This window comes from Lycium ferocissimum, chromosome 7 (assembly GCF_029784015.1).
Source record: "Lycium ferocissimum isolate CSIRO_LF1 chromosome 7, AGI_CSIRO_Lferr_CH_V1, whole genome shotgun sequence".
NCBI classification, from domain to species: Eukaryota; Viridiplantae; Streptophyta; class Magnoliopsida; order Solanales; family Solanaceae; genus Lycium; species Lycium ferocissimum.
The window spans coordinates 60,981,942-61,002,474 of NC_081348.1; positions in this window are offsets into that span (position 1 = coordinate 60,981,942).

Here is a 20,533-nt window from a genome sequence, read left to right on the forward strand (position 1 = left end):
ATCTTAAATGATTTGACCGGTGAGTTGGCATGCTTCTCCGAGCCTCTTGTAGTTTCTACCTCCGGAAGCGGGTTACCAAATTACTTATCCGGAGCTTCGTATACGGAGCCCCTCGCTTGCTGATTCGAATTTGACTTGTCACCATCGCCATGTGTCATCTTTTAATACGTCCACTTGGTGTCTACAGATTTTGCCCTATACAATTGTTTGGTGTATAGTAGCCTCTAATATCTGAACTACCTTTGCCAATAGATTTTAAACTTATTTTTTAAGGTCTTCCTTTTTAATAGTTGAAGTAGTCACAACTTTTGAGAACCAAAAAAGAAAATAGCCACAACTTTGATAATTTACAGTTTAAGTTCATAAATCCAGTCTATTTGCAGTCATGTTATTGATCAAAATTACTAAGTTCATCTATAAACTTCACCAACCTGCACTTTATACTCCTATAAAGTAAAGTAAGAAGCAATGAATAAAGTTGCAGAAAAGTTGTTGCGTCTTATTAGCGCGCATAAGATTAGTCTGGATATATTGTTATCCTTAAAATACAGTATCAAACACCTCAACAAATTAATTGATTTTCAGCTTGATTGTGGATATAATTTCTAACCCAATAATTAATAGGGAAATTTCAATAATGTCAATCCAGCATAAGAAATTACATCCACGTAGTCATATTTTTAATTTACATCCACATAGCCACTTTTTCACGGTATACAACATTATACACATATTGTAGATAATATATCAATCTAATATAAAAGTGTATAATAATGTATAAGAGGTGTTTATACACAGTTTTACACTAGTATACAATATTATACAAACTTTTATTTTAGTTTTAGTTCCTGAAGCGTGACCCTACCAGCACGTATCCACGGGTCCAGCACCGCCCTTACCTCTCGCGACACCCCACTGGCGTCGTGAAACACGAAATGAGAGCTAGGCCCAAAAAACCAAGCGTGATGGGAGAGGGGGGGGGGGGTAGCTTGGGTAAAAAACAAACATGGGCTAAAATGAATAATTATTTGGCCCTAATTGACATAGAGCGTAAAAATACCTAGTTGGGCTTAAATGGTGCTATTCTTTTGTCGAAACACATAGGGTTTATGAGTCTTTGACAAATTCGATCCGTGCCCAAAAAAAAAAAAAAAAAAAAAAAGGACAAATTCGATGAATTCAATAATTAAAATTTGTATCGCTACCCTTTACACTTTTGAGATTATACATATGTAAAATTAATATTATTATTTTTACACACACATATATTATAATAAAATGCAGGATTCAATTGAACTCACTCCATCGCCTACGTTAGTGTAGCTATTATAAGTTGTGCGTGGTTGGTGCATTTAGCAGTAATGCTGTGTCATGAAAACATTTCACATTTATATGGAAAAGACGTGACAAGATTTGTCATATTCATATTTTAAGAGTAATCAAAAAAATAAAAAATAAATCGCGGTGAATATATAGTTTGGCGAGAACAACAACCAAGTTAGGCTACACATTGTCTATATTAGCTACAATGAAATTTAATTATAAGAAGATAAAAATTTGTAAAGGAAAGCAGTAAGTGGAGAATAAAATTGATTACCCTTAATTCACGAAGCATGTCTCCAAAAGTTGAACCATTTTTCTTTCAAATAAAAATATCAGCACTCCCCAGCTTTTGTTCATATATAGTGGTGTCCACTTTCCACCACTTTCTTTTTCATGTTCCTAGTGAATTAATATACTATGTAATCTTTATTATATCTATACGAGTGACAATGCACAAAAAGCTAGCTTAATATATTCTTGAAATGAGGAATTTTAATTTAAGAAACTAGTAGATACATTGTTTTCAGAAGTTTTTTTTAGTAAAGAATAGAGATTTTTCATCACTCAAAAGTAGCTAAATCAATCAATTTATATTATAAAACTAGGCATAGACAAAGGTGATATGACACATCTCTATGACCAAGAAACCTATGTATCTTTTTTTGGCTATTTTCCTTTCATTTTTCCATGTACTTCATTTTAAAAAATCTAAAAGAATTAAAGATTTCAATTATTTCCCATTGCTGTTGCATGTTCCATGTTAATTAACAAAGGTTAAAACTCTTTCACTCCCTCACGTTATATCACTGCAATAATTATAGAAGCCCAATAGTCTAATCCTATTTTGCTTTCTACTATAAATCTCAAAAGATCAGCTATGTAGATTTCATGGTTTTTTTCCTGTTAGATGTAAAAAAAGCTTTGTAGCATTCATGGGGTTTCACCTCTTAGAGGCCAGATTATTTATCTTTTTTCTCATTTTTTTTACTTTTCTCCCTTAGTTTTTGTCTAGAAAATCTGTAAAAATAAATAAATTAAATACGCCTTATTTATGTCATTCCTTATTATTAGAGTAGCATTTATTTCTTATATACCCACTTTCACTTCCTTCTTTATCAAATCATTTCTCCACTGTATCACTAACTTAATTTTTCTTATTTAACATTGTAATGACCCGTTTGGTCGTTTAGGATTTTTGATCCTTTTACCCCTGTTGACCATTCCCCTAGCCTCGTTAGAGCGTGTTTGACTTGTGGGGATGGGTAACACGGTTCCCGAGGTGATCAGGCGAGCCTTGGTTGATCTTTGAGGAAATTAGAAGTTCTAAGTTGAATACGTGAAAAACCTTTGACCAATAGTTGACTTTTGGGTAAATGAACATTTTTGTGATTTCGGCGGTTCCATTAGGTCCGGAGGGTCGATCATAACTTGGTAGGATGATTGGTTCGGTTCCCGAGGCACTCGGGAGAGTTTTGGTCCCTTGGTTGAAAACTTGTTTTTGGCCGTTTGGGGGTTGACCGGGTCAAGGTGACCTCCATTGGGAATTCCGAGGCCACGGCTGAGTTTGAATCATGTTTTTACTTATGTCTGCATATCTAGATTGTATCCGGGAGGTCTCGGATAGATGTCGGGTTTTGGGGTTGAACTTGGTGAAAACCAAATTTTCTGGTGTGTCGCGTATGCAGAGGTTTGGTCGCATCTGCGGGGCCTGGTCAGTGAATACGAGATTGTGTTGAGTTGGGAAAACCCGCACTTGCGAAGTTTCTTCCGCAGGCGCGATGACGCTATAGCGAGGGGTGATCCGCTTTGGCAGAATGCCGAGTCATTTAATGAGTCCGCATCTGTGGACACTTTTCCGTAGATGCGGGATCGCGTAAGCGGGCTTGGTTCCCGCGGAAGCGAAAATCGCTGAAATCACAAACCTTATATTTCCCTAGTCCGAACCCATTTCTTCCATTCACAAAGTTGAAAACCTAGAGAGTATTGATTTGAGGAGCTTTGGAGTGATTCTTCTCGGGTAAGCTTCTTTGACTCCTTTTGTGATTATATTATGGTTTAGGTTTGGAATCTTTGCTAATTTTATGGGTTTAGTTGAGGAAGATTGGTTTATGAACCCAGTGATGATTTATGGGTTTTGTTCAATCTAAATGGGTATGTTGGGAATTCTTCTTAAATCTAGTCATGGAATCATTGACATAACTAGATACTAAGCTTGAATCTCTTCTCTAATTAAAGATTTGTTTATGGAAACTTAGGGTTTTCTCTAAAATTGGGGGTTTTCAATTAATGATTAAATTGAGACGAATTTGGGGTTAGTTTGTGTTGATAATTAGTGTTTGAACTTCATAAGCCTTTGGTAAACCATTTTCCAACTTGAAATTCCTATTTTGCCGTGGTGGGCCCGATTTCCTTTTTAAAGGTTGTGTTTCGATTCGAATAAGTTTATGGCATTATGAGTATCGCTAGTTTCAGTTTCTAATGTAGAATAAATTGTTGATTAGACTTCGATCATTTGGAAGCTATTAGGAAAAGAAAGGCTTAAGTGGATCAGTTCGTGGCGCATGTTTGGCTTCGAGGTAGGTTACGGCTTACTTATGTTTAGACTTCGATTAGGGACATGTATGTAGATGGTAGTGGTTGACGGGGAAAGCGTGATAGGCCTTTGGGCATGATGTGGAGGTGAATTCCAATTAGATTGGTATTGTTAGCTGATATATAGGCATGTTGCCATCGTTATGTTATTGTTATGTGGGCTTGACGCCATCTTCGTGGTATTGTGTTGTGGGCTTGTCGCCATTGTTGTAATATTCATGTATCTGACATACTTGCCTCTCTCATGTTGATACATTGTCATATGTAAGAGGAAGGGTATTATGGAGAAATGGAATGTTGACTGCATATTATAATATGAATCTGAGGATTTTATGATTTGATGTGATTAGTTGAGGCTGAGGTAGTGCAAGACATGCATCCCATACTTCTTATGTGATTTGTTACATTTGTGTTGCATTCATCTCTCTCTTGATATTTCCCAATCATCAGAAAAAGAAATTATAATGAGATTTGGCTTGAATTGTGATGTGTACTTATGATAAGATCTTGATTATGATTTGCTGTTGTTTAAAATATCATGCATGACATACATTCTCATTTCATATGATGCATTGATATGAATTTTGACTTGGTACTGATGATGATAAGTGAGAAAGTGAAACATCCGAGGTCTTTGCCGTATCGTGTAAAAGAGAGATGAGAATCCGTGATCTGAGGTGGTTACTGGAGCGGAATGTGTTGTACTCGCTGCCTGTGGTTTCTTACCTGGATGAGGGTGTACGCGGAATTCGCGGGTCCCTCATGAGTCATGGCTATTGAGACGTGGAGGTTTCCATCCTTAGCATGTGTGTATTGTATGGAAAGTTAGCCAGTGCATTGCATAGCACTTGCATAGCATAGCATTGCATTGCATTCCATTTGTATTGTTCTTCATATCATTGTATCGCACATTACCTTTTGGACTTCTTTGTTGGTGATTTATTTGAATTGTTGCCTGATTGTTAAGTGAATACTTGAGACTTGGCAGGCCTGTGAATTAGAAGTTTGCACCTAGGCTATGACCAAAAAATATTGAGACTTACTGTGCTTATTATTGTTGTGTAACATTATCCGAACATGCTTAGTGACTATACTTGATAGCTTATTTGTGCTACTTGTTGATTTTTATACATTTGTATGCATTAACTAATAGTTGTCGGCCTATGATACCTACGAGTACGTGTGTTTGTACTCATGCTACACTTGCTACGATGTTTAAGATATCAGTTAGATTCCGAGGATTTCCCGAAGATGTTTTGTAGGAGCCACTAGCTGGAGCTACATTCCTGGTGTTGCTCTTTCTTAAATTTCTGTTTACTTCTTATCCTAAAAAAGAAGTTGTATTCAGTCTTGAGTATGTAATTTTATTCAAGTTGTAGATCTTTTTGCAGTTCTTGTACGAGTTTAGACCCGATTTTGGGAAATGATTTTAATGAATAAAGTGTTTTCTTCCTTTTGTCTTATTTATTACACTGTTTAATTGGGTTTACATGTGATGTTTCATAATTCAATTATCTTGATAGAAGTTAATGTTTTGGAGTGGTTCGCCTACCAGAGGGGGATAGTGTAGGTGCCACCACAACCGGTAATGTGGGTTGTGACAAGTTGGTATCAGAGCCCTAGGTTCACCGGTCTCACGAGTACAAGAGCAATGTCTAGTAAAGTCTTGAGAAATGGTACGTAGAGGTCCGAATCCATCCTCGAGAGGCTATAGGGCATTTAGGAAACTTCTATTCTTTCATTCCTTTCGTGCTACTTCATTCAAATTGGTATCTAGTCGATTCAAATTAGTATCTGAACTTCCTCGTCCTATTCTCTCAGTGATGGTGGGAGTACGTTTTTAAATTCTTACGCGAGTGGTTTGATATGATGTCGCGAGGTACGAAATGTGTTATTCCGATACGGGCGCATTTCAGTTTTCATCCATGATTATGACTCTCTAGTTTGGTATGGGAAGGTGGAGTGATAATAAAGAGGACTGCGTGATCTCCATGTGTTCAACGGTGGGTTGCTCGGAAGTCGAGGGGGTAAATTTATGGTTTCGCAAGAATGTTTTGCTCAAGGTGTGATTGGTATGGGGAAGTTTCGGCATCGTCAAAGTTTAGTGTGATGGTCTCTGGCATAAGTCAATCAATCGCAAGTGAACAATTCAGCAACGGAAGAGTATTGATGTCAACATCAGGAAACAAGTGTAACTTGGGGAGGATCGTCGGACTAGATAAGAGGATAGTGACCGTGTTAAGATAATAAAAGAAAGTTACGGATCAGGACAGAAAAGGTGACTCTTTTGGTAAAGTGTTGGGAAGTAAGATTTCTTAGGGTATATTGGTAAGAGTACTTTCTGTCTTATGGGACGGAGGCGTAAGGAAGAGGATTTGAATAGATTAATCTCCGCCATAGGAAGGGAATAATTGGTATCTGACGTGCTCGTCAGGATAAGGTTGCAAGATGTACGAGGGTGGATTTCTTATTCAGTTGTGAAAGGTTAAGTTGGGCTTCAACATAATAGAATGGTAATGGTGGAGTAAGAACTACTGGTTTGAGGGTTCCTTCAGGAAAATAGTTATCGGTTCTAGATCGGAAAGTAAGGTTACTAGGGATGGGTAGGGTATAGGCGGTTGTGATTTTTTCGTAAAGGGTGTGTTCGTATGGTCTTTTGGTGTTTTGAGGTTAGTGATAAGAAGGGAATCATTTGAAACCACGAGCTTGTTGATTTGAGGATTATGTTGCAGTTATGTAATGTAGAGTGGATGCAAGAGTTCATGGATGAGTTGGTATGTTCGGTTATGTCTTAGGCTAATGAGGGCCAATGGTTGACTTATAGAAATGACTCTAGAGATAGGCAAGTGTGAAGTTTTAGTACTCAAGGAATCATCGGATGTAACATCTAATCTTGGACAAGGGGTGTGGGCATTGTACATGTTGTGTAAGTTTCGGCTAGTTCCTGCTACTAGTGGTGTTGTGAATGTGGAGTTGATCGAATGAGAAAGTTAATCGCACGATTTGATTAGAGGTGTTCTGGTTCGGTAATTAAGGATCGCTCTACGGATTATGAATCAGTTCAGTGGTGGTCTGGGCTATTGTATCGACAATGAATGATTTTTGTTGGGATAACCAGGGTTTGTCGGTAATTTCTAGTGGGAAGACTTCGTGAAGAATGGTTTATATGATGCGCCGGATTTAGAGTGGTTCTCAATTTGAAGCTCGAGTGAGGCAAGGGGAAATTTTGGTTGTGTGAGTGTGGCATAACACTATCTCCAGGATTGACTCAGCTACTTTGCTAGAATTATGATATTACGGTACATCCTTAAGCGGGTTTGAGTGAAGTTTCGATCGATAGCGGTGAATGTGGTTTGGAACATACTATGGAAATTGAAGAATGAAGATAGGTGCATGACTAATCTAGAATCAGAAGGAGTAAGGTACATTCTCGGAAAAGGAAAGGGTTGAATCCAAAGAAACCAGATTACTTGGGTTCGGTATGGTTTATGGTGGTGTTGTTTTGTATCTTTCAGATGGGGAGCGATTGTTAAGTACGCTTTAAGAAGGAAGTCTACAGAAATCAACTAAGTGTTATGATGAGGCTCCGTGAGGGTTCGTGATCAGCGACTGGTGAGAAGCAAATTTCAAGTGACCGACATGTTAAGGTTTTACGAGAAGTGGCTTGTGTTGTGCTAAGTTGGGTAATTTCGTAGCACTCTTCAAGGGATGAGCTAGAGTGGTCTAATGGGAAGGAATTTTGGGAATTTCTATAATTTGAAGGCTAGAGTTATATTTTTGAGATTAGACCGTGGTAGTGGATTATATTGTAAGTATTACTAACTAGATAGCTTGGGTGAGCATTTTGGATATTTAAGACTTGGAAGTAGTTGCGCGAGGTGTAGTGCGGAGATTGCGAGATTTGATACTTTTGGAATAGTGATAGGCGTATCAGGGTGTTACAATTGAAGATTCGATGGTTAGAGGTGTACTAAATGAGGTCGTGAGTTTCGTGATGAAATGTTCGGGACCGTGAGCAAGTTAAGAGGAAACACGAGGAGAAGTTGATATTTTTGGAGGTTAGGGGATTCTATCAGATTTGCGTATCGGGTGGAAGTTGAGAAACATGAATATTGCAATCATAAGGTATAGTTCTTCGCTACTTAGTTGATGACTTGCATAGGATTCAGCTTTGGAGTCGAGGGTGACAGACATAATTGATAATTCACGAGAAAAGGATTACAATTGGTCACCACAAATATGTGATGGGACTGTGATTGGTTTCGAAAAGCTTAGAGGCAGTTCAGGTTACTGTTGGTGATATTCAGGGGTTTTACATTCATTCTGGGTTAGAATTCTTCAATTAGAACCTGGTGGACTATGTTTTTATTTCCAGAAGGACTTATGGGTTTTCTAGTAAATCACCTTCAAGGATTAGATGGTTTTCTGTTCAGAATTGAGGTATGATGGGTGTACCGAGCTTTATCGAGGTTTGCAAGTGGACTTGATGAGATTTTACCGAGGGCAACTATTTGGACAGTTTTATTGGTTTACGACGGTACTTGGTGATGGTTTAAGGAGGTACTAATGGCTACAGGAAGTCGTTAGAGAAATCAGATGGTTTTCTATGGATTTGGCTCGGCAAAGTAATCAGTGAGTATGCTTACTGTATGGTGATTTGAGGATTTGAAAAGGCCGGGCGATGAGTTTTGGTTAAGTGGGTTCAACAGCGGGTTACAAAATTAACAGAATTGGAAATAGCGAAGTCGGTTGTGAGTAAGATCAATCTTGATGGAATTGCTTAGAGTTTCTCAGATGGAGCAAGGATTCTTTCCTGGAAAGAGTATGCCATGGTTTGGGCTTTAGGAGTGTGTTTGTGTGGTCCTAAAGGATTTTGATGCGGGGAACGACTTTGGAAGGTGTGCAAGAGGGATAAATGGAATGAGAATATTTTACCCGTACAGAGTGGGCTATGGTTTGTGACTATATCCAAAGGATGGCATTGTTTGGGAAACGTTTGTGGGACCTATCGATCACGTTCAGAGGTGTGGTTATATTGAATCACAGAAATCAAATGGAGGCAGTTCTTATATTCGGGGATCAGTTGTGAAAGAAAGTTTGAGTATGGGAAATATGGAAGTTTGGGTCTTTGAGCTAAGTTAAAGGAAGTTTTGATTGATACGATGGACGAGCAGTGCTATCGGCATATTTCTTACCTGTGGAGGCTTCCGTGTGGTCTTAATGAAGGCTCCTTGGTTACCGTTGGTTTTCGTACTTCCTTTATCATTCGAGGATGAATGATTGTTTAGTTAGTCTCTGATGTAACGACCCGTTTGATCGTTTAGGATTTTTGACCCTTTTACCCCTATTGACCCTTCCTCTAGCCTCGTTAGAGCGTGTTTGACTTGTGAAGATGGGTAGCACGGTTCCCGAGGTGATCGGCCGAGCCTTGGTTGATCTTTTAGGAAATTAGAAGTTCTAAGTTAAATACGTGAAAAACTTTTGACCAATAGTTGACTTTTGGATAAACAGACCTTTTTGTGATTTTTGTCGGTTCCATTAGGTCCAGAGGGTCGATTATAACTTTGTAGGATGATTGGTTTGATTCCCGAGGCACTCGGGAGCGTTTTGATCCTTTGATTAGAAACTTATTTTTGGCCATTTGGGGTATGACCGGGTCAAGGTGACCTTCGTTGGGAATTCCTAGGCCACGGTTGAGTTCGTATCGTGTTTTTACATATGTCTGCATATCTGGTTTGTATCCGGGAGGTCTCGGATGGATGTTGGGTTTTGGGGTTAAACTTGGTGAAAACCTAATTTTCTGGTGTGTCACATATGCGGAGGTTTGGCCGCATCTACGCGGCCTGGTATGCGGATGCGAGATTGTGTTGAGTTGGGAAAACCTGCACCTGCGAAGTTTCTTCCGCAGGCGCGATGACGCTATAGCGAGGGGTGATCTGCTGTGGCGGAATGCCGAGTCATTTAATGAGTCCGCATCTGTGGACACTTCTCTGTAGATGGGGGATCGCGTAAGTGGGCTTGGTTCCCGGGGAAGCGAAAATTGCTGAAATCATAAACCTTATATTTCCCTAGTCTGAACCCATTTCTTCCATTCACAAAGTTGAAAACCCAGAAAGTATTTGGGGGTGATTTTGAGGAGCTTTGGAGTGATTGTTCTTGGGGTAAGCTTCTTTGACTCCTTTTGGGATTATATTATGGTTTAGGTTTGGAATATTTTCTAATTTTATGGGTTTAGTTGAGGAAGATTGGTTTATGAACCTAGTGATGATTTTATGGGTTTTGTTCAATCTAAATGGGTATGTTGGGAAATCTTTTTAAATCTAGTAATGGAATCATTGGCATAACTAGAGACTAAGCTTGATCCCTTCTCTAATTACAGAATTGTTTATGGAATGTTAGGGTTTTCTCTAAAATTGGGGGTTATCAATTAATGATGAAATTGAGACTAATTTGGCGTTAGTTTGTGTTGATAATTAGTGTTTGAACTTCATAAGCCTTTGGTAAATCATTTTCCAACTTGAAATTCCTATTTTGCCCTGGTGGGCCCGATTTCCTTTTTAAAGGTTATGTTTCGATTCGAATAAGTTTATGGCATTATGAGTATCGTTAGTTTCAGTTTCTAATGTAGAATAAATTGTTGATTAGACTTCGATTGTTCGGAAGATATTCAGAAAGGAAAGGCTTAAGTGGATCAGTTCTTGGCGCCTGTTCGGCTTCAAGGTAGGTTACAACTTACTTATGTAGATGGTAGTAGTTTATAGAGAAAGTATGATAGGCCTTCGGGCATGGTGTGGAGGTGAATTCTAATTAGATTGGTATTGTCAGCTGATATGTGGGCTTATTGCCATCGTTGTGATACTGTTATGTGGGCTTGACGCCATCTTCGTGGTATGGAGTTATGGGCTTGTCGCCATCGTTGTAATATTCATGTATCTGACATGCTTGCCTCTCTCTCATGTTGTTCCATTGTCATATGAAAGAGGAAGGGTATTATTGAGAAATGGAATGTTGATTGAATATTATAATATGAATCTGAGGATTTTATGATTTGATGTGATTAGTTGAGGCTGAGGTATTGCAAGGCATGCATCCCATACTTCTTATGTGATTTTTTAGATTTGTGTTGCATTCATCTCTCTCTTGATATTTCACTTATCCTCGGAAAAAGGAAGGATAATGAGATTAGGCTTGAATTGTGATGTGTACTTATGATAAGACATGGATGAGATCTTGATTATGATTTGTTGTTGGTAAGATATCATGCATGGCATACATTCTCATTTCATATGATGTATTGATATGATTTGTTACTTGGTACTAATGATGATAAGTGAGAAAGTGGAACATCCGTGGTCTTTCTCGGATCGTGTAAAAGAGAGATGAGAATCTGTGATCCGAGGTTGTTACCGGAGCGGAATGTGTTGTACTCGCTGCCCGAGGTTTCTTGTCGGGACGTAGGTGTACATGGACTTCATGGGTCCCTCATGGGTAATGGCTATTGAGACGTGGAGTTTTCCATCCTTAGCATGTATGTACGGTATGGAACGTTGGTCAGTGCATTGCATATCACTGCATTTCATTTGTATTGTTCTTAATATCATTGTATCGCACATTACCTTCTGGACTTCTTTGTTGGTGATTTATTTGGATTGTTCCCAGATTCAGAAGCAGTTGCTATAGAGGAAGGATTAGAATATTGTTTTGATCAGCAACTATTGCCAGTAATCTTGGAAACTGATTCATTGACAATGAAGAAAGTCTTGGATGGGATATGGGAAGTTCCTTGGAACATATCATTGGTAGTTCAGAGGATCCAACACATGAAGAAAGACCAAGCAGTTCAAGTGGAGCATGTTTTGAGAGAAGGGAACTGCTTGGCAGATTATTTTGCTAACTTAGTTTTTGATTTTGCAGGTACAAAAGTTATTCAATACAGACACTTTCATGAAGTCCTAACTCAAGGTAGAAGTTTCATTAATCTAGACAAAGCACAAGTTCCAAATCTCCGAATAAGATCAGTTACAAGATAATACACTTTTGAGGGAAGGGATTAAAATGACCATAAACTCATCTTTAGTGTGTAGTAGTAATCTTAGAATTCACTCCAGTGAAGATATTTTTATGATTGGTTTGGGGATGCAGTACAGATTAGTTTGGTTTTGGTGCATTCATGTACGCAGTGTCTACTGCAAACAACACAGAAGCTAATTCTGCTTAAATACAAAAACTTGTTGCTTCTGATATTGGCATTATCAGCAGATTGATTCAAATTCATCCATAACAGTCTGAAGATTTCTTCCGGAGATTTGATCCATTCCACATGTGAGACTTGTTGGTGTGAAAGATGGATGCAAATCAATACATTTGGAGTTTTAGTTGCTAGATTTTTGCTAATTTTGTCAAGTTTTGGCAGTTGACTAGTATGCAATTCCTCTTGTATAGTTAGTTTTTTTGTTAGCTTATTTCTTTTTGCTGCAGTTTCTACAGATTATGTACAAAGCCTATTTTGATTTTGAATAAATTCCCACCTCTTAGATGGCTTTAACAAAAAAAAAAAAAAATTGTTGCCTGATTATTAAGTGAATACTTGAGACTTGGCGGACTTGTGGATTAGAAGCTTGCACCTAGGATATGACCAGATAATATTGTGACTTATGGTGCTTATTATTGCTGTGTAACATTATCCGAACATGCTTAGTGACTATACTTGATATCTTATTTGTGCTACTTGTTGATTTCTATACAATTGTACGCGTTAGCTAATCGTTTTCGGCCTATGATACCTATGAGTATGTGTGTTTGTACTCATGCTACTCTTGATACACCCTTTTTGGGGTGTAGAGTTGTTCTAGGTTGATGTTCGAGATATCAGTTAGATTCCGAGGATTTCACGAAGATGTTCTGTAGGAGCCACTAGCCAGAGCTTGCATTCCCGGTTTCTTAAATTTCTATTTACTTCTTATCCTAAAACAGAAGTTGTATTCAGTCTTGAGTCTGTAATTTTATTCAAGTTGTAGATCTTTTAGCAGCTCTTGTACGAGTCTAGACCCGGTTTTGCGAAATGGTTTTAATTAATAAAGTGTATTCTTCCGCCTGGCTTATTTATTACATTGTTTAATTGGGTTTATATGTGATGTTTCATAATTCAATTGTCGTGATAGAAGTTAATGTTTGGGAGTGGTTCGCCTACCAGGGGGATAGTGTAGGTGCCACAACGACCCATTATTTGGGTCATGTGACAAATATCCATGTTTTTCTTCCCATTAGATCTCCTTAATTTGAGATTGATAATGTACATATAACAGCATCAAGTATCAAATCTATAAATATATAGACAGCCAATAGCCATTGGTTTCAAGCCATTAGCTTCATTTCTAGCTTCATTTTTTTTTTTTTTTTGTAGGTTTTCCCTTCAAAGGAGTAGCAGGAAGATAGGAAAAGAATCACACGCGAAGGATTCATCATTATTTTCCGCAAGCCTGCCCTAGCAATTTACTGCGTCAACTTTAATAGATCGATGAATAGACATATTATGAGGATAAATGATATATTGATAAAAGGTTGGCGAAAAAGGTAGAAATGAATTTTATGGGGTACGTAGCGGAGGAGAGTGTATTTAAGATTCCATGAACGTATTTTTATGTTCTTGTACTGAATATACAATAAAGTTAACAAAAGTGTTGATGGAATTTCTTTTCTTCTCCTTTTCTTCTTATTTGTTTTTTAGAGGGAAAATACATAAAACCCCCCAACGTATACTCGGATTAATTATGACGCACCCAACCTTTGCGGGCGACCTATTACCCCCCCGGACTTATTTTTTCTGTATTTTTGTACCATTTTTCGGCTGACGTGGCAAAAAAAAAAAATTATGGCGAGTGAAAGCAAGAAAATATTTTTTATATTTTAATAAAAAATAATTTTTAAAAATTTATTTATATTTTATCCTCTCACCCTCCCTTTCTTCCACATTTCAATTGTTAAATGCAATTTATTTTTCTCTTTCTTCTTCTTTCTCCTTTTTCTCTTTCTTCTTCTTTCTCCTCAACCACCGCCGCCGCCGCCACACCGCAGCAGCAGCAGCAACACCGCAGCAGCAGCAACAACAACACTAATATGAAAATGGGTCTGACCCATTAAAATATAATGCCATTTCGGTGGAGGAGATATTTTAATGTTTGATTTGCCTTCAAATGAATGTGTGTGTTAATGGAGGAAGAAAATAGCTTGAATGTGTGTGTGTTAATGGATGAAGAAAATGGGTTGAATGTTTCTTGAAAATAAGCTCTTTATGATTGATGATTAAGTTGAATGTGTGTGTTAATGGAGGAAGAAAATGGGTTGAATGTGTGTGTGTTAATGGAGGAAGAAAATGGGTTGAAGAAAATAGGTTGAATGTGTGTTGTTAATGGAGGAAGAAAGTGGGTTGAATGTGTATGTGTGTGTGTTAATGGAGGAAGAAAACGGGTTGAATGTGTGTGTGCTAATGGAGGAAGAAAATGGGTTGATGAATTTCTTGAAGTGAAGAAGAAGAAGAAGAAGAGTTTAATGATGAAGAAGAAGAGTTTAATGATGAAGAAGATAAAATTAATGGTTTAATGGTTAATTAGAGGTTAATTAGTGTAAATATAGTTAATAAAAGAAAAATCAAATGAAAAAAAAGGAAAAGTGGCAGTGACGTGGCAGCAATGTGGCGGAGAGTGTGCAACACTCTCCATTGTGCAACTGGGCTTCAATTTTTTTTTTTGCCACGTCAGTCAAAAAATGGTATAAAAATACAAAAAAAATAAGGCCAGGGGGTAATAGGTCGCCCGCAAAGGTTAGGTGCGTCATAATTAATCCGAGTATACGTTAAGATTTTTTTTATGTATTTTCCCTTTTTTAGACTCCTTTATGTAATACTACATGTGATAAATTTATAGAATGTAAATGGAAGTATTGATATGGTAAAAGATATATAAGAAAAGAGGAAGAAGATTTTGCATAAAATTTGGAGTAAAATTCTTACTGATTTTAAGCGAAAACCAGGACCAAGAAAAATATTAACAGAAAATGTATTAAAAATAACATTATGCGGAAATTTGCGAAGTTATAAGGAGGGTGACGAGTAATTTTGAGGAAAAAGAAGGAATGAAAATGGTAAAAATGGAAAGAGAAAACATAATAAAAGGGGAGAAGATAAGTTTTACATAATCTCCCTATTTTGATTTCCTCATTCACCTATTCACGTCCATTTGTGAACAAGATTTGTGTTCTTGTGCATTTCATCAGTTTGAAAGTTTGTTAATTCCGTCTTACTTTCCTTATTTTACCTTTTTATTCCGTTAGTCTTAGATTAAGAAAATCTTATGAAGTCAATTATATTCTAAATTATGACATATGTAACGAATGTACTTATAAACAATACAATTACGTACAAAAATACAATTACCTACATTATGCATTTACTAAACAGGTATAGTAACAAAAATATAAGTAATTCACCTAAAATAACTTATTTAATGAAATTTAATATTAATGATGAAAGCTAGAGGAGAAAGTTTTTGACTTTTCTTTTACGATAAATATTTTTAAATTTTGTTTTAGAAAAATATTTGTTGGGTGAATTAAAAAAAAAAATCAGATACCAACTCTGTCACGACCCAACCCGCCATGACTAGCACCCAACTAAATCCTAGTGGGCGAACCAACACACAAGTCATCTATTCATTCAAGTCCATTATTAAATTAACCAAATTAATCAGTTATTACTCATTCAAGCATAAGAAGATCAAATAAGTAATGCCATAAAAATACTGGAGTAAATGCGGAAGTCCTAACTATTACAATTCCCCAAAATTCGAAAGTCACCGTACAAGGACTCTAATCCAAAACATGTCTAAGGAATGAAATCTGTCTAACAAATAACCATAATGTCCAGAATAGGAAATAGACATCATAAGAGGAAGATCTTTGGGCGGCCTGGCATGGATAGAAGCTCACCCTATATCTGTCAGCAACGTCCTCAATGCTAGATGTGAGGGCGGGTAGCAGTCTCTGTATCACAATTTGCACTCAAAAGAATGCAGTAAGGTAGTATCAGTACAAACACTATGTACCGGTAGATATCATAGGCCGACTAAGATTAGTATCATGCATGATCATAAATCAATAGAATAAACAGCCAGCCAACATAAATGAAATAAATGAACCACAATAAGTCAATCACGAATAATCAACACTCAGGTCACCCAAATATCAAGAAATCAAGTCAACGGGAACCACAAACGGAATAAGTCTACCAAAATAACCATACTCACTGTACATACATGCTAACTGATGTCATTGCTCAGTAGCCATGACTTGCAGGGGACCCATGGTGTCCATGTACCACTCGTTTCGGATACTCATCAGACCCGAGCATAAACCTCCCTTCCGGAACGAACCTCGGACGCGGGCCATATTAATGTACCTCTCATTTTTTAAACGAACCTCGGACCACGAGCGCATAATCTAGGTCACATTTGTGCCTTTCCATAACTCTTTACATGACAGTAATTCTTACCTTCTCATTATCAATGCTCAAATCATTATTTCATATCACAAGTCGACTGAGATGATCATATTAACTTCTCATCACAATAATATCCTTTGTAGATTCAACACACATGAACAGGGCACGAAGCCTACACAGTCACTCAATCAATCACATATAGAAGTTCTAATACACAATATCATGCATGAAGACTAAACATGCTTTCTCCTATAAAATTCACAACACATACAATCAACTAATCAAAGTCTAACTCAAGCAGACCGTAACCTACCTCAAACGTAGAGCTACAAACAATGCAAGTCACTCCGCTACAGCTTTTCCCTTCCTCAAAGCCTCGGAATGCTTAAAGTCTAGAAATAGAAGGCTCAATGAGTCACAAATACTCTAGTCACAATGACCAAGTCAAGAATACCCTTCCCTTTACCCCCATTCCAATGGGTGAATGATTTCCTAGGTGTAAAGCAACCTAACAAGGGCCTTAATAATCATAAATCATCAAATTATAACAACATTACATCAACATTCCCACTACAAGCAGTTTTCATGGTCAAGCTACCATTTTTATAGAACCCTAGGTCTCAATTTACTTGGTTCATGGCTCTAAGGGTGCAATTCATAATTAAGAGGAGTTAACCCAAGCCATTAGATGATAAATAAGTGACAACCATCATAACCCATCAAGTATAGAAGGTTTATTAATTTCTAGGGCTGCTAATACTAATTTCACCATGGAAGACCCATAAAAGGAATGACAATCATGAAGACGAAACGGAATGATTGAAAAGGATAGATGAGACTTACCTGTCAAGAGTCTTCTTGCCCTAGCTTGGAATTTCACCCTAGGTGCTTGTGGGGAACTGTGTTGGTGTTTTATGAATAAAGAATATGAGACTAAGTCTTTTAAAATTGGGTTACTGGTTTCCGTCAACCGCAACAGCGGTCGTTTTACTGCTGTAGCGGTCCCGCTATAGCGGACCAAGAAAGTTCCACCCACTGCTATGGCGGTCCATCCACCGCTATGGCGACATCTCCGTAGCGGGCCATCGCCCGCCACAGTGGCCACAGGGAAAATGGCTGACCACGGTGGCGATGGATCCACCGCTACAGCGGTACCGCCGCAGTGGTACTCCCACCGCCACAGCGATGCCATTTGGGCAGTGAGCTCGACTTTTTGCCAGTTTTCCACCCGTCCACTCAACATTTCATTTGAGGCCTCACAAACACAAACAAACCATGCACATAGACATAAAAACATCATACGAATCCACCCATGACCTCGAAATTCCCAACGGAGTTCTAATTTCCTACGTCACCCCTCGACGGACTCAATCATATCAAACAACAATCACAAACAAGTCAAATGTCAGCTCTTAAGCTTACACAATCGAGTTTCTACTGGCTCATTTTACCCTTGGAAAGGTTCTATTTGGTGGGGGTGATCTTACCTTTCCCATAACGACCGGAAGGGTCGTTACAGATGATGTTATGGTAATTTATATTTTCGTACGATTATGTTATGAATTTAATTTATCGCTTCGTTTTTGAAATATATATTCTATTATATACTTTTGAGTTGAAATTAAAAGCCTGTATTTAAAACTATTTATTTTAGTACATTTGAAAATATTTTAGTAGTTGTATTAACAATTGACTATTTGAGTGTTCAAGAATAAGGAAAACTTATTTCGTAACTTACAACATAAATTCTGCTGCACCGGTCAAAGCGCGAACAATTTAGTAGTAAGCAATATCCTGAATCAACTAAATAAACATACACTGATGTTTCTTTTTGATCAAGAAACACATTTATTTTTTTGCTCCTTTTTTGACTTTTTCTCTATTTTTTTCCTCATTTATATGCTAGACTAAAAAGGCTAAAAAGTCACTCTTTAACTCTCTTAATTATGTTAAATATGCTATGTTAAAAAACTAAAAGAAATACTTTTTAAATAACCCAGAAATGGGTACTGCATCCCACGATCCATTCTTCAAATCCAAGACAATTGCTGCTCTTAAATAACCCATAAAGGGGTGCTTTAAACTTTCATTTTTTTTTTAAACCTTTGGTCACCTATTATTATTACCTATATTTAAGACCTTCATTATCAATTATCACAATAGTTACTCTTACAGACTTATAACAAATGTATAAGTCTGTAACAAATGTATTTTTATAGATAGTATAAAAATGTATATTTAACAAATGTATTTTTATAGATAGTATAAGCATGTTTTGATGCTTAGTTGTTAGCGGCTAGATGTTATTTTATAATAAGTTTTATCAAATAATTTTATATATTTTTAATGAAAAGGAATTAGTAAATGATAAAAATTACAAATATTGAAAGAAGACTTCTCAATGAAATTGAAGCTTGAAAATTATGTTGTATTTTAAATTATCTCCCCTTTTTATAAATGTGTGCTGAATTCATACGAATTTATTTAAAAAGAAATGAGCAATCTTTTTAAAGTTGTAAATTTTTAATATAGTTTCGGTGATTTTGAGGATGAAAAATATTAGCTTTAGAGTGGATGTCACGCCCCGAACCATGGCCTGAACGTAACACGGCACTCGGTGTCTTACTGCATGTGATCGAGCGAATCACATGGCTTTCTGAATCATCATGAGGCATAACATGAGTGGAATATGACATAAAAACATGATGAGCCTAAAATGGGATATCATAAATATCAAACAAAATACTTGTTTAAAAACATGAATATGGACTGTCATAGATAATGAGCCAAAGATGGCTATTCGACTCTGAACATCTGACATAACATAACTATCTAGTCTATGAAAACTCTAACATGAGTCTGAACTGCTAAACATACTTGCTGGGACAAGGCCCCCAGTATACCTTAAATGCATAACTATCATAAAAGTAAATAATGACTAAACCCCGAAGAAGATGGGGCTCACCAAAAGCTGATATGTGGATGATCCTATAGAGTAGATCCGTCGTCCTGTAAGTCCGTACCTGCATCGTGAAATGCAGGCCCCCGGGCAATAGAAAGATGACGTCAGCACATTGAATGTACTGGTATGTAAACCAACTGAATGAAATAAACGTGGCACATGAGATAACATGATAAGATCTGAAACTGAAACTGAAGTCTGGTCATGAACATGAGTATCTGACATGAACATAAATATATATATATATATATATATATATATATATATATATATATATATATATATATATATATATATATATATATATAACATGAGTAAAAACATTTTAAGTTGGGAGAGCATTAATATAACCGACATGTAACCACCACGTTAACACGTGGCGTCTGATCTCTGCCCGATCAGCTAAGCCATCTTGTACCTTGTCGGGGTACAAGACATGAACATGACATGAATGGATCCAAATCCCTCAATGGGGAAAATATGAAGGACTCGCCCTCTTTGGATGGAGCGATCCTTATCCTATGTTGGCATACATAGTTTCAGGTATGAAACCTTCTCGGTAATCTGTACAACTCCCAAAAACATAAACATGATATAGTTGTCTAAGAAGCCCATGAATTTCATAAAACATGACTTGTATTAAACATGAATATCTTGTATCATAGCATGGATATAATTATATAATATAATTGCATGAAAACCTGTAGACATGTAGGATATTCATGAAAATAAGCATTACATTTAATAACTTGCATGTAGGAACCCATGGAATGCAAAGTATGGGTTCTTCATGGATTACGAACAGATTCTCAATAACCATAATGGAATATCAAAAATACAATAACGAACTACGTATAGGAACATGGTATTTCCTAGTATATAGACTTAGGGTTATCATGAACATATCTAAAACCCTAGTTTTCGTACAATATCATAGTTTCATGGAAGAGCGTGGCGTGGGGAAGAACAAGGATGTTCCTACACGTGGATAGAAGCCTGGCATACCTCAATCGCTCCAAAAACTTGAGAAAAGTCTGAATCTTAAAGAAGAATTCCAAAAGCTTTGAATTGAAACCTTAAGAAGAGTTTTCACCATTTTTCGTAGCTACTGTTCATAGCTCAAGACACACTGCTCCGGCCCTCCAAATTCGATCTTCACCGTT